The 14707-nt window shown below is 40.5% G+C and overlaps 1 pseudogene; it reads left to right on the forward strand.

Moving 5' to 3' along the window:
* Positions 1-12835: 12835 nt before the first annotated feature.
* Positions 12836-14059, forward strand: Gapdh-ps117 (Glyceraldehyde-3-phosphate dehydrogenase, pseudogene 117; annotated as a pseudogene).
* Positions 14060-14707: the final 648 nt, after the last annotated feature.

Consider the following 14707-nt stretch of genomic DNA (forward strand, 5'->3'; position numbering starts at 1 on the left):
AATCTGGGATGGGGAGAGGAGGGAGAGGGTAAAGTGGGGGCAGGGGCAGGTGTGGGAGGAGACAGGGGAGAAGTACAGAAAGTTAGGAAATTGAACAGAGGAGTGTAGCAGTCAGGGAAGGGGAACTGGGGATAGCCACTAGAAAATCCCAGACATCAAGGACCCAAGAGGTTCCCAGGACCTAATAGGGATGACATTAGCTGAATTACCCAAAAAAGGGGAGAGAGAACCTGTAGAGACCATATCCAGAAGTTAGGCATGGTCCCCACTTGAGGGATTGGGCCACCAACTCCTCTCAAAAACATTAACCCAGAATGGCTCCTGTCTAAAGGAAATGCAGGGACAAAGAGTGGAGCAGAGACTGAAGGAAAGGCCATTCCAGAGATTGCCACACGCATTCATATTCCTGTTATCATTTTGTTTTGGCTTGTTTTGGTTTTAGTTTTGTTGTTGTTAGTTTTTGTTTTTGTTTTCCATTAAAGTTCAATCTTTGTTACCCAAAAGCTTTTGGGTATGGAGCTTGCACAGTAGTATGGCCAACTTACCAGGAATCACATCCTTAAAGAAAAGTGACTTTTCTTTTCTTAGGAGCTACCAAATGTCAATAGTGTCTCGATGACAGGTGGGGCTTGATGCCTACCTGCTCCCTCCATGCTAGAATTTGATTGACTTTTAAAAAGCCTCGTGCATACTTTTACAGTCAGTAGGAGTTTGTATGTGCTACTGCCCTATTGTGTCCAGAAAACAGAATCTCTTTGTAAAGCTCCATCTAAAGTTCTTATAATATTTCTGCCTTTTCTTTGGCTATGATCTCTGAGCCTTGAGGGGAAAGAGTATATTGTTTACATCCTATTTAGGACTGAATACTTTGAAATCTCTTATTCTTTACATTTTGACCAGTTGTAGGAAGCTTCTTTGATACACTAATCTATGGGTATAACAGTAAGTCATTGAGTCTGTTTGACAATTTGTCTATGTGTCTATGTAGCAGAATAATAGTAATAGCTTCTCCCTTAGGGTATATGACCAATCTAACCACAGGTTCTTGCCCATAATGCTGTCAGATATGGACTCTATATCATGGAGCAGGCCTTTAATCCAATAGGAAAGCAATTGATTACAATCATAACTTTCATGTCACTATTGCACCAGGAGGTTTGTCAAGCCAGGACAGTTAGCATTGTAGCTCTAGGGTTTTTGAATACATCCTTTCATGTAGATTAAGTTAAATAGAGCTTTAAAATATTAATATCTTCTATCTAAAGCCAATCTATAGAAATAACTAATTAGGAAACGCTGATGTGTCTTGCCTGAAAAGGTGGAAATACCAGGAGTTCTCTGGGCATTCCTGTCATACAATCACCCCAAATTTCTTCTACATAAATCACCTAGACCTGTCACTACCTTTATCAATTCTGGTTTCTATGCTTGATATCATTTCCTCCTTCACCAGCCAGAACAACTTCTACTCTTCTTTTAATCTATTCCATCATGGCTTTCTTTTAGAAGGCTTTTATAATGATGTATACCAAAACTGTTTTTTCTTTTATGTTATTATATTTTTATAACTACAATATTTGTCAACCACATTTCAATGATTTGTTTTCATCTATTTATTACTTATTTGTTTATCTCCTGTAGCCTTAGTTTCCTTTACTATTATCTGACATTAATGCTTAGTTATTCAATTTGTTAAGATATCACATTATAAATTGTGAAATCAATAATTGCAAAATCTATTAATAAACATCCTATTTTGATTCATGTCTATTGTACTAAATATTGTGCAGAATGCATTAATATTAACAAGATATATTATTCATATAACAAAACATAAAAAGCATAATTTTATTTACATCAATTCATTAACTGAGACCACCCAAATAGACAAGACACACAGTTTGATATAAATTCCTCTAATTCGTTTTTACGAGAAAATAGTAATTGTATTCAAGTACTTTAAATAAGATTATTTTACAAAAAATTGATATACCAATCAATATAGTAAGAAAAAAAACAATTAAGAAACCATTTAATTTTGAATATGGAGCTGTAGCCTAACAATTCTTTAAAGTTCTTTCAGTTAATTTCCTGAGAATAGACTTGGATGAGGGAAAACGTTTTCCACTTATTGGAAACACTTAAGATACTGGGACTTTGGTGAGGGGTAAAGGCTACACCTATCTTTGGGCATATGAATAAATATTAAAAATGCAGATAAAAGTATACTGGTTTAGGAACAACATAGCATCCTTTAAGACCAATGAACTCACCAGCCATGGATAGTCAGCTAAGTTTATCATGCCAGGAATGAACATATAATAATTAGAAAGAAATGTATTTAAGAGGGAGTTACATGGATATTTTTCACACATGGGGACCATTATGCTTTAAACCTAATTCTCAAATTTGATTTCAATGAAGATCAAATCCTTAAGTAGAAAATAAAAGTAAAGGCATGTTTTTAACTTGATGAGGAGGAATATCTGTATAAGAAAAATGAACAGTGCTTAAATTGGGAAATGCACCATTATGATCTTTACCTTCTAGCCAACTGTGACTTTTGCTGGACTTGCTCTAAGCAAAGATTAGAGACTTTATGATATATAGATTACCAGTTTGTGATAGTATACATATTTCTCTACTTTGTGACAATCTTAATTTTTAAGAGTAATTTATTTTATGCATATGAGTACACTGTAGTTACCTTTAGAGACACTAGAAGAGAAGATTGTGAACCACCATGTGGTCACTGGGAATTGAACTCAGGACCTTTGGGAGAGTGTCAGTGCTCTTAACTGCTGAGCCAGCACATCTATGTATGAGTGGGAAGGTCTGGCCCATGTATGTTCTTTGATTGGTGGTTCAGTCTCTGAGAGCCCCAAGCAACCAAGTTAGCTGACTCTGTTGGTCTTCCTGTGGAGTTCTTATCCCCCTTGGGGCACACAATCTTCCCTCCTATTCTTCCATAAGAGTCCCCAAGCTCTATCCACTGTCACCACTCTCATCCACTGAGTCACCTGCTGGGTAGAGAGCCTCTCAGAGGACAACATACTCCTCTCTATAAGCATAACAGAGTATCATTAATAGTGTTAGGGATTTGTGCTTGTCCATATGATGGGCCAGTTATTGGTTGGCCATTCCCGCCATCTCTGCTCCATACCCTGTGCATGCATTTCTAGGATCCAAAGTTTTGTGGTTGGTTGATATTCCTATTGTTCCATTGGGGTTCCTGACTAGCTACAGCAGGTGGCCTTGTCAGTTTCCATATCCCCAGTGCTGTGAATCACACCTAAAGTCACTCCCATTGATTCTTGGGCACCCACCTCCATTATACCAGATGTCTGTCTTGTCCTGGAGATGATGCCCCACCACCTCTTCACCCCTGTCAGTTGCAGATTTCCATTTATTTTCACAGCCATCTAGCCATCTCTTCTTTCCTTCCCCGCACCTGTTTCTGAACACTCATGACCCTCCCCATCCACCTGCCCTCCCAGAGCCTTCCCTCCGTCTGTCTCTTATGACTATTTTATTCCCCATTCTATGTGCGATTCAAGTTTCCTTGCTTGGGTCTTCCTTCTTGTTTAACTTCTTTAGGTCTGTGGAGTATAGCATGGTACCTGTATTTTAAGGCTAATATATGAGTACATACCATGCATGTCTTTTGGGGACTGGGTTACCATACTCAGGATGATATTCTCAAGTTCCATCCATACAAAATTCATGATGTCTTGTTTTTTAATAGCTGAATAGTATTCCATTGTGTAGATGTACTACATATTTATCAAATCTATTATTAAGCAAAAGTTAACCTTACTTTAAAATAGTGAGGTAATTATTCCACTAGGCTTCGTTTAATCTTATGTAAATACATAAAATGGGTAAGCAAGTTGTGAATCTCTGTGGAAATAAAGAAATATGTGAGGACCCAGAAACAGATTTTTTTTGAGGCAGGGTTTCTCAATGTAGTAAAGTCTGTCCTACAACTCTCTCTGTAGAATAGGCTGACCTTGAACTCAGAGATCAGCCTGCCTCTACCTCCCAAGTGCTGGAGTCAAAGGTATACACCAACACTCCTCAATTGAGAAACTGATTTGATTATAGTAGATATCAAAGACTGATCTTGCTCTGAGAGAAAAATCAAATGTAAATTTTCAATCAAATTGTATGTCGAAATATAATGGCTTCAGGGGGTGGAGGAGGTGTCAATGAATCTAAAATAGAAGCTGATATTAATGCTTTCTCCAAATGAGGGTAAGGTAACTATTGTCTAGGTTTAATGTATGTTTTCCTTTACAATACCAGAGATCAAATTATAGGCTTCAAGGATGTTAGGCAAATGATTTAACAATAATCTGCACCCTTTGTTTCCAGACCTAATGTGTTCCTACACATAGCACATTACTTTCCTACCTATAAAATGTGAGAATTTCTGTTTTGTGTCTGTCTAAGTCTAGAGTTAGATGAAATACTTAAAGTATTTTTTTTGAAAGGCCTTATTGGTGTCTAACAAATACCTATCATTGTAAAGGCATGTCACACAAGAAGTTATTTGCAATCTAGGTAGCTGACAGAAGACATATCCAGACCATATAAAGAACATTCACAAATCAATTCTTAGAAGATGAAACAGCCAACAGCAAACCAAGATTTGAATAAGCGTCTACCAAATGAGACATCTAAAACATCAAAAAGTATATTAGAGATGTTTGACTTTATTATTCACAAATGAAATGCAAATTAAAACACCACCAAGATGTTACCATAAATTGACCCCAACGTTCCACAAAGAAGAAAGATGCAAATGTCATAAGCAACTTGAACTGATAGGATGATAAACGAAGACACATATTCTGAAAAATACTCTAAAACTCTCTTACAAAACCTGAAGAAATGCCTCCTCTGAATCTAGCAATTTTATTCCTAGCTACTCAGCCAATATAAATGTTCTTCTACGATCAGCAAAAGGCACGGGCAACAATGGACCCTGCAGGCTTATTCAAATCAGTTGAACCTTGGACTCAAATGCTTATCAGCACTATGGGTAGATACATGTTGATGAACCAAAAGTATACACAAAAGAGTGCATATAAAAACGATTCAGTTTTCTGAAGAACAAATACAGGGACCACTACATAATGCTATGCATCAGGATATAGCTATCTTTAAAAAGGGATGATGGAAGGAAATGTGAGGGTGGCATTTCAGATGTGAACTTTATACTGTTTTGCTTTTCCTTGTTTCTTTTCCATTTGATAGCAGTTACATGGGGATATTCATTTCATGGAAGGTTCTAGAGCTGAAAGGAAACATTTTTACCACTATTTTCCATGTGTGTTATACTTCAATAAAATTTTAGAAAATAATAACACATTTGAGGGTTGTAAATTCCCTAGCTCATCCTACTATTGGTTGGCTATTCATTGGCTGGCAATAGTTAGACCATTGTTTGAGTGGCTTATCATCTAAATATGGATTAATAATTATACTATTGGGGGCAACTGGCATAGCTCAGTGGTAAAGTACCTGTCTAGCATGTATAAAACCTTGAGTTCAAGCTTCAAAAAGATTTACTCTCTCGTGTGGAAATCTATGTGGCTCTGTCAACAAATAAATTACTGTAAAGTCAGTTAATGAAAGGAGCTTGTCTAAACAGTGTATTATTTGTTGAATTATCTCACAAGGCAGCACCTCATTATAGTTAATAATATATGTTGTATACTTAATATGTGCTTCATAGATCTTAAATGGTAAATGACAGAAACCACAAGATATGGGGGTTATAAATATATTAATTAGTTTGATTGTATTGATTATTCTATACATATATCAAACCATTACTTGATATGTATGTGTGTGTATATATATATATATATATATCACTTATGTATTGTGATCTCACATACATACACACACACACACACACACACACACACACACACACACACACATTGCAATAGTACTTCAACAATGCTGGAAAGTAGAACAGAAAGTTGGACAGATGGTTCAGTGTTTAAGAACACTTGCTGAAATCCCATGGGAGGGAGAGCTAAACCTTCAGAGAGGCAGACAAGCCTGGGACACCAGAAGAGACTGCTCTCTGCACACACATCTCGGACGCCAGAGGAAAACGCCAAAGGCCATCTGGAACCCTGGTGCACTGAAGCTCCCAGAAGAGGCGGCGCATATCTTCCTGGTTGCTGCCGCTGCAGAGAGCCCGTGGGCAGCACCCCATGAGTGAACTTGAGCCTCGGGACCACAGGTAAGACCAACTTTTCTGCTGCAAGAAAGCTGCCTGGTTAGCTCGGGACACACAGAGGCAGAATTCCTCTAGGACCGGGCACGTCCTGTGTTTACCGGAAGTCCCACACCTGCGGATCCCGGCCTGCAGCAGCTCTCTGCTCCCAGACCCCGTGAGAGAGAGACCCAACCGCCTGGTCAGGTGGGCACTCCTGAGGCTGCAGAGCAGAAGAGACCACCAACACTGCCCACCCCTGCCCACATCCCTGGCCCAAGAGGAAACTGTATAAGGCCTCTGGGCTCCCGTGGGGGAGGGCCCAGGAGCAGCAGGACCCCTGCCTGAGACACCGCCAGAACCTGAAGGAAACAGACCAGATAAACAGTTCTCTGTACCCAAATCCTGTGGGAGGGAGAGCTAAACCTTCGGAGAGGCAGACAAGCCTGGGAAACCAGAAGAGACTGCTCTCTGTACATACATCGCGGACACCAGAGGAAAACACCAAAGGCCATCTGGAACCCTGGTGCACTGAAGCTCCCGGAAGGGACGGCACAGGTCTTCCTGGTTGCTGCCGCTGCAGAGAGCCCGTGGGCAGCACCCCGCGAGCACACTTGAGCCTCGGGACCACAGGTAAGACCAACTTTTCTGCTGCAAGAAAGCTGCCTGGTGAACCCAAGACACAGGCCCACAGGAACAGCTGAAGACCTGTAGAGAGAAAAACTACACGCCCGAAAGCAGAACACTCTGTCCCCATAACTGACTGAAAGAGAGGAAAACAGGTCTACAGCACTCCTGACACACAGGCTTATAGGACAGTCTAGCCACTGTCAGAAAGAGCAGAACAAAGTAACACTAGAGATAATCTGATGGCGAGACAAGTGCAGGAACCCAAGCAACAGAAACCAAGACTACATGGCATCATCGGAGCCCAATTCTCCCACCAAAACAAACATGGAATATCCAAACACACCAGAAAAGCAAGATCTAGTTTCAAAATCATATTTGATCATGATGCTGGAGGACTTCAAGAAAGACGTGAAGAACTCCCTTAGGGAAACACAGGAAAACTTTAATAAACAAGTAGAAGCATACAGAGAGGAATCGCAAAAATCCCTGAAAGAATTCCAGGAAAACACAATCAAAGAGTTGAAGGAATTAAATGAAAATAGAAGCAATCAAGAAAGAACACATGGAAACAACCCTGGATATAGAAAACCAAAAGAAGAGACAAGGAGCTGTAGATACAAGCTTAACCAACAGAATACAAGAGATGGAAGAGAGAATCTCAGGAGCAGAAGATTCCATAGAAATCCTTGACACAACTGTCAAAGATAATGTAAAGCGGAAAAAGCTACTGCTCCAAAACATACAGGAAATCCAGGACTCAATGAGAAGATCAAACCTAAGGATAATAGGTATAGAAGAGAGTGAAGACTCCCAGCTCAAAGGACCAGTAAATATCTTCAACAAAATCATAGAAGAAAACTTCCCTAATCTAAAAAAAGAGATACCCATAGGCATACAAGGAGCCTACAGAACTCCAAATAGATTGGACCAGAAAAGAAACACCTCCCGTCACATAATAGTCAAAACACCAAACGCACAAAGAAAGAATATTAAAAGCAGTAAAGGAAAAAGGTCAAGTAACATATAAAGGCAGACCTATCAGAATCACACCAGACTTCTCGCCAGAAACTATGAAGGCCAGAAGATCCTGGACTGATGTCATACAGACCCTAAGAGAACAGAAATGCTAGCCCAGGTTACTGTATCCTGCAAAACTCTCAATTAACATAGATGGAGAAACCAAGATATTCCATGACAAAACCAAATTTACACAATATCGTTCTACAAATCCAGCACTACAAAGGATAATAAATGTTAAAGCCCAACATAAGGAGGCAAGCTATACCCTAGAAGAAGCAAGAAACTAATCGTCTTGGCAACAAAACAAAGAGAGTGAAAGCACACAAACATAACCTCACATCCAAATATGAATATAACGGGAAGCAATAATCAGTATTCCTTAATATCTCTCAACATCAATGGCCTCAACTCCCCAATAAAAAGACATAGATTAACAAACTGGATACGCAACGAGGACCCTGCATTCTGCTGCCTACAGGAAACACACCTCAGAGACAAAGACAGACACTACCTCAGAGTGAAAGGCTGGAAAACAACTTTCCAAGCAAACGGTCGGAAGAAGCAAGCTGGAGTAGCCATTCTAATATCAAATAAAATCAATTTTCAACTAAAAGTCATCAAAAAAGATAAGGAAAGACACTTCATATTCATCAAAGGAAAAATCCACCACGATGAACTCTCAATCCTAAATATCTATGCCCCAAATACAAGGGCACCTACATACGTAAAAGAAACCTTACTAAAGCTCAAAACACACATTGCACCTCACACAATAATAGTGGGATATTTCAACACCCCACTCTCATCAATGGACAGATCATGGAAACAGAAATTAAACAGAGATGTAGACAGACTAAGAGAAGTCATGAGCCAAATGGACTTAACGGATATTTATAGAACATTCTATCCTAAAGCAAAAGGATATACCTTCTTCTCAGCTCCTCATGGTACTTTCTCCAAAATTGACCATATAATTGGTCAAAAAACGGGCCTAAACAGGTACAGAAAGATAGAAATAATCCCATGCGTGCTATCGGACCACCACGGCCTAAAACTGGTCTTCAATAACAATAAGGGAAGAATGCCCACATATACGTGGAAATTGAACAATGCTCTACTCAATGATAACCTGGTCAAGGAAGAAATAAAGCAAGAAATTAAAAACTTTTTAGAATTTAATGAAAATGAAGGTACAACATACCCAAACTTATGGGACACAATGAAAGCTGTGCTAAGAGGAAAACTCATAGCGCTGAGTGCCTGCAGAAAGAAACAGGAAAGAGCATATGTCAGCAGCTTGACAGCACACCTAAAAGCTCTAGAACAAAAAGAAGCAAATACACCCAGGAGGAGTAGAAGGCAGGAAATAATCAAACTCAGAGCTGAAATCAACCAAGTAGAAACAAAAAGGACCATAGAAAGAATCAACAGAACCAAAAGTTGGTTCTTTGAGAAAATCAAGAAGATAGATAAACCCTTAGCCAGACTAACGAGAGGACACAGAGAGGGCGTCCAAATTAATAAAATCAGAAATGAAAAGGGAGACATAACTACAGATTCAGAGGAAATTAAAAAATCATCAGATCTTACTATAAAAACCTATATTCAACAAAACTTGAAAATCTTCAGGAAATGGACAATTTCCTAGACAGATACCAGGTACCGAAGTTAAATCAGGAACAGATAAACCAGTTAAACAACCCCATAACTCCTAAGGAAATAGAAGCAGTTATTAAAGGTCTCCCAACCAAAAAGAGCCCAGGTCCAGACGGGTTTAGTGCAGAATTCTATCAAACCTTCATAGAAGACCTCATACCAATATTATCCAAACTATTCCACAAAATTGAAACAGATGGATCACTACCGAATACCTTCTACGAAGCCACAATTACTCTTATACCTAAACCACACAAAGACACAACAAAGAAAGAGAACTTCAGACCAATTTCCCTTATGAATATCGACGCAAAAATACTCAACAAAATTCTGGCAAACCGAATTCAAGAGCACATCAAAACAATCATCCACCATGATCAAGTAGGCTTCATCCCAGGCATGCAGGGATGGTTTAATATACGGAAAACCATCAACGTGATCCATTATATAAACAAACTGAAAGAACAGAACCACATGATCATTTCATTAGATGCTGAGAAAGCATTTGACAAAATTCAATACCCCTTCATGATAAAAGTCCTGGAAAGAATAGGAATTCAAGGCCCATACCTAAACATAGTAAAAGCCATATACAGCAAACTAGTTGCTAACATTAAACTAAATGGAGAGAAACTTGAAGCAATCCCACTAAAATCAGGGACTAGACAAGGCTGCCCACTCTCTCCCTACTTATTCAATATAGTTCTTGAAGTTCTAGCCAGAGCAATAAGACAACAAAAGGAGATCAATGGGATACAGATCGGAAAAGAAGAGGTCAAAATATCACTATTTGCAGATGATATGATAGTATATTTAAGTGATCCCAAAAGTTCCACCAGAGAACTACTAAAGCTGATAAACAACTTCAGCAAAGTGGCTGGGTATAAAATTAACTCAAATAAATCAGTTGCCTTCCTCTATACAAAGAGAAACAAGCTGAGAAAGAAATTAGGGAAACGACACCCTTCATAATAGACCCAAATAATATAAAGTACCTCGGTGTGACTTTAACCAAGCAAGTAAAAGACCTGTACAATAAGAACTTCAAGACACTGAGGAAAGAAATTGAAGAAGACCTCAGAAGATGGAAAGATCTCCCATGCTCATGGATTGGCAGGATTAATATAGTAAAAATGGCCATTTTACCAAAAGCAATCTACAGATTCAATGCAATCCCCATCAAAATACCAATCCAATTCTTCAAAGAGTTAGACAGAACAATTTGCAAATTCATCTGGAATAACAAAAAACCCAGGATAGCTAAAGCTATCCTCAACAATAAAAGGACTTCAGGGGGAATCACTATCCCTGAACTCAAGCAGTATTACAGAGCAATAGTGATAAAAACTGCATGGTATTGGTACAGAGGCAGACAGATAGACCAATGGAATAGAATTGAAGACCCAGAAATGAACCCACACACCTATGGTCACTTGATTTTTGACAAAGGAGCCAAAACCATCCAATGGAAAAAAGATAGCATTTTCAGCAAATGGTGCTGGTTCAACTGGAGGTCAACATGTAGAAGAATGCAGATCGATCCATGCTTATCACCCTGTACAAAGCTAAAGTCCAAGTGGATCAAGGACCTCCACATCAAACCAACACACTCAAACTAATAGAAGAAAAACTAGGGAAGCATCTGGAACACATGGGCACTGGAAAAAATTTCCTGAACAAAACACCAATGGCTTACGCTCTAAGATCAAGAATCGACAAATGGGATCTCATAAAACTGCAAAGCTTTTGTAAGGCAAAGGACACTGTGGTTAGGACAAAACGGCAACCAACAGATTGGGAAAAGATCTTTACCAATCCTACAACAGATAGAGGCCTTATATCCAAAATATACAAAGAACTCAAGAAGTTAGACCGCAGGGAAACAAATAACCCTATTAAAAAATGGGGTTCAGAGCTAAACAAAGAATTCACAGCTGAGGAATGCCGAATGGCTGAGAAACACCTAAAGAAATGTTCAACATCTTTAGTCATAAGGGAAATGCAAATCAAAACAACCCTGAGATTTCACCTCACACCTGTGAGAATGGCTAAGATCAAAAACTCAGGTGACAGCAGATGCTGGCGAGGATGTGGAGAAAGAGGAACACTCCTCCATTGTTGGTGGGATTGCAGACTGGTACAACCATTCTGGAAATCAGTCTGGAGGTTCCTCAGAAAATTGGACATTGAACTGCCTGAGGATCCAGCTATACCTCTCTTGGGCATATACCCAAAAGATGCCTCAACCTATAAAAGAGACACGTGCTCCACTATGCTCATCGCAGCCTTATTTATAATAGCCAGAAGCTGGAAAGAACCCAGATGCCCTTCAACAGAGGAATGGATACAGAAAATGTGGTACATCTACACAATGGAATATTACTCAGCTATCAAAAACAATGACTTTATGAAATTCGTAGGCAAATGGTTGGAACTGGAAAATATCATCCTGAGTGAACTAACCCAATCACAGAAAGACATACATGGTATGCACTCATTGATAAGTGGCTATTAGCCCAAATGCTTGAATTACCCTAGATGCCTAGAACAAATGAAACTCAAGACGGATGATCAAAATGTGAATGCTTCACTCCTTCTTTAAATGAGGAAAAGGATTACCCTTGGCAGGGAAGGGAGAGGCAAAGATTAAAACAGAGACTGAAGGAACACCCATTCAGAGCCTGCCCCACATGTGGCCCATACATATACAGCCACCCAATTAGACAAGATGGATGAAGCAAAGAAGTGCAGACTGACAGGAGCCGGATGTAGATCGCTCCTGAGAGATACAGCCAGAATACAGCAAATACAGAGGCGAATGCCAGCAGCAAACCACTGAACTGAGAATAGGTCCCCCGTTGAAGGAATCAGAGAAAGAACTGGAAGAGCTTGAAGGGGCTCGAGACCACAAAAGTACAACAATGCCAAGCAACCATTGCCTCCAGGGACTAAGCCACTACCTAAAGACTATACATGGACTGACCCTGGACTCTGACCTCATAGGTAGTAATGAATATCCTAGTAAGAGCACCAGTGGAAGGAGAAGCCCTGGGTCCTGCTAAGACTGAACCCCCAGTGAACTAGACTGTTGGGGGGAGGGCGGCAATGGGGGGAGGGTTGGGAGGGGAACACCCATAAGGAAGGGGAGGGGGGAGGGGGATGTTTGCCCGGAAACCGGGAAAGGGAATAACACTCGAAATGTATATAAGAAATACTCAAGTTAATAATAATAAAAAAAAAAACTTGCTGCTGGCTCTCTGCTCCTCCCTGCTCCAGAGACAGCCACATCTTCTCATGCAGTGCCAGCCTCGTCTCATAGACAAGATAGTGAGGGTTGGTGTGAACGGATTTGGCCGTATAGGGCGCCTGGTTACGAGGGCTGCAAAGTTGTTGCCATCAACAACCCCTTCATTTACCTCAACTACATAGTCTACATGTTCCAGTATGACTCTTCCCATGGCAAGTTCAACGGCGCAGTCCAGGCTGAGAATGGGAAGCTTATCATCAACGGGAAGCCCATCACCATCTCCCAGGAGCGAGATTCCACTAACATCAAATGGGGTGATGCTGGTGCTGAGTATGTCGTGGAGTCTACTGGCGTCTTCACCACCATGGAGAAGGCTGGGGCTCACTTGAAGTGTGGGGCCAAAAGGGTCATCATCTCAGCTTTCAGCCGATGCCCCCATGTTTGTGATGGGTATGAACCACAAGAAATATGACAACTCCCTCAAGATTGTCAGCAATGCATCCTGCACCACCAACTGCTTATTCCCCCTGGCCAAGGTCAACCATGACAACTTTGGCATCATGGGAGGGCTCATGACCACAGTCCATGCCATCACTGCCACTCAGAAGACTGTGGATGGCCCCTCTGGAAAGCTGTGGCGTGATGGCCATGGGGCAGCCCAGAACATCATCCCTGCATCCACTGGTGCTGACAAGGCTGTGGGCAAGGTCATCCCAAAGCTGAACGGGAAACTCACTGCCATGGCCTTCCATGTTCCTACCCCCAATGTATCTGTTGTGGATCTGACATGCTGCCTGGAGACACCTGCCAAGTATGATGACATCAAGAAGGTGGTGAAGCAGGCATCCGAGGGACCACAAAAGGGCATCCTGGGCTACACTGAGGACCAGGTTGTCTCCTGCGACTTCAACAGCAACTCCCACTTTTCCACCTTTGATGCTGGGGCTGGCATTACTCTCAATAACAACTTTGTAAAGCTCATTTCCTGGTATGAAAATAAATATGGCTACAGCAACAGGGTGGTGGACCTCATGGCCTACATGGCCTCCAAGGAGCAAGAAACCCTGAACCACCGAGCCCAGCAAGGACACTGAGAGCAAGAGAGAGGCCCTCAGTTGCTGAGGAGTCCCCATCCCAACTCAGCCCCCAACACTGAGCGTCTCCCTCACAATTCCATCCCAGACCCCATAATAACAGGAGGGGCCTAGGGAGCCCTCCCTTCTCTCTTGAATACCATCAATAAAGTTTGCTGCACCCCCCCCCAAAAAAAAGAACACTGGATGCTTTTTCAGAGGACCCAGACTTAATTTCACTCACATGGTGGCTCACAACCATTGTTGATTCCAGTTCCAGGGGATTGATATCTTTTTCTGGCCTCTATGGGTACTAGTCATGTGCATGGAACATACAAAAAAATGAATACATGTGTAGACATAAAATAATCAGTTATTATGCCATGGCCTTTTCATTCTCTGTTAAAATTAAACATGTGTCTTTAGGTTGCTTTTCAAGTTATTTTCAGTATATTCCACATATTTTAATTGACATTCCTTGTTGTTATATATCAGTTGTGCAAATTGTATAAAAGATATAAAACCTTATATAATTTCTTTTGAATATTGTGATGCCAGTCACTTAAGTTTGGACAACACCATGGTATGATGAGATTCATGGAAGGTTCTGTAGTAACACAAAGTATAGTTTAAAAAAAATAAACAAGAGTAGAAGATCACAACTGCCCCCCTGAAAATAAAATAAAATAATAATGTGCATGAGAAGAGAGGAAGGGCTAAAACTGAACCAAATAAATGTGCAGTGCTTCTGACCTACTCTCAGATAATAATGATCTTTTATAAAATGCTGTGCCTACAGATGTCCTTGGAGGAAAATGTACTATAAAGTTCAATAAGGTCTCAATT

This window comes from Rattus norvegicus, chromosome X (assembly GCF_036323735.1).
Source record: "Rattus norvegicus strain BN/NHsdMcwi chromosome X, GRCr8, whole genome shotgun sequence".
Taxonomy (NCBI): domain Eukaryota; kingdom Metazoa; phylum Chordata; class Mammalia; order Rodentia; family Muridae; genus Rattus; species Rattus norvegicus.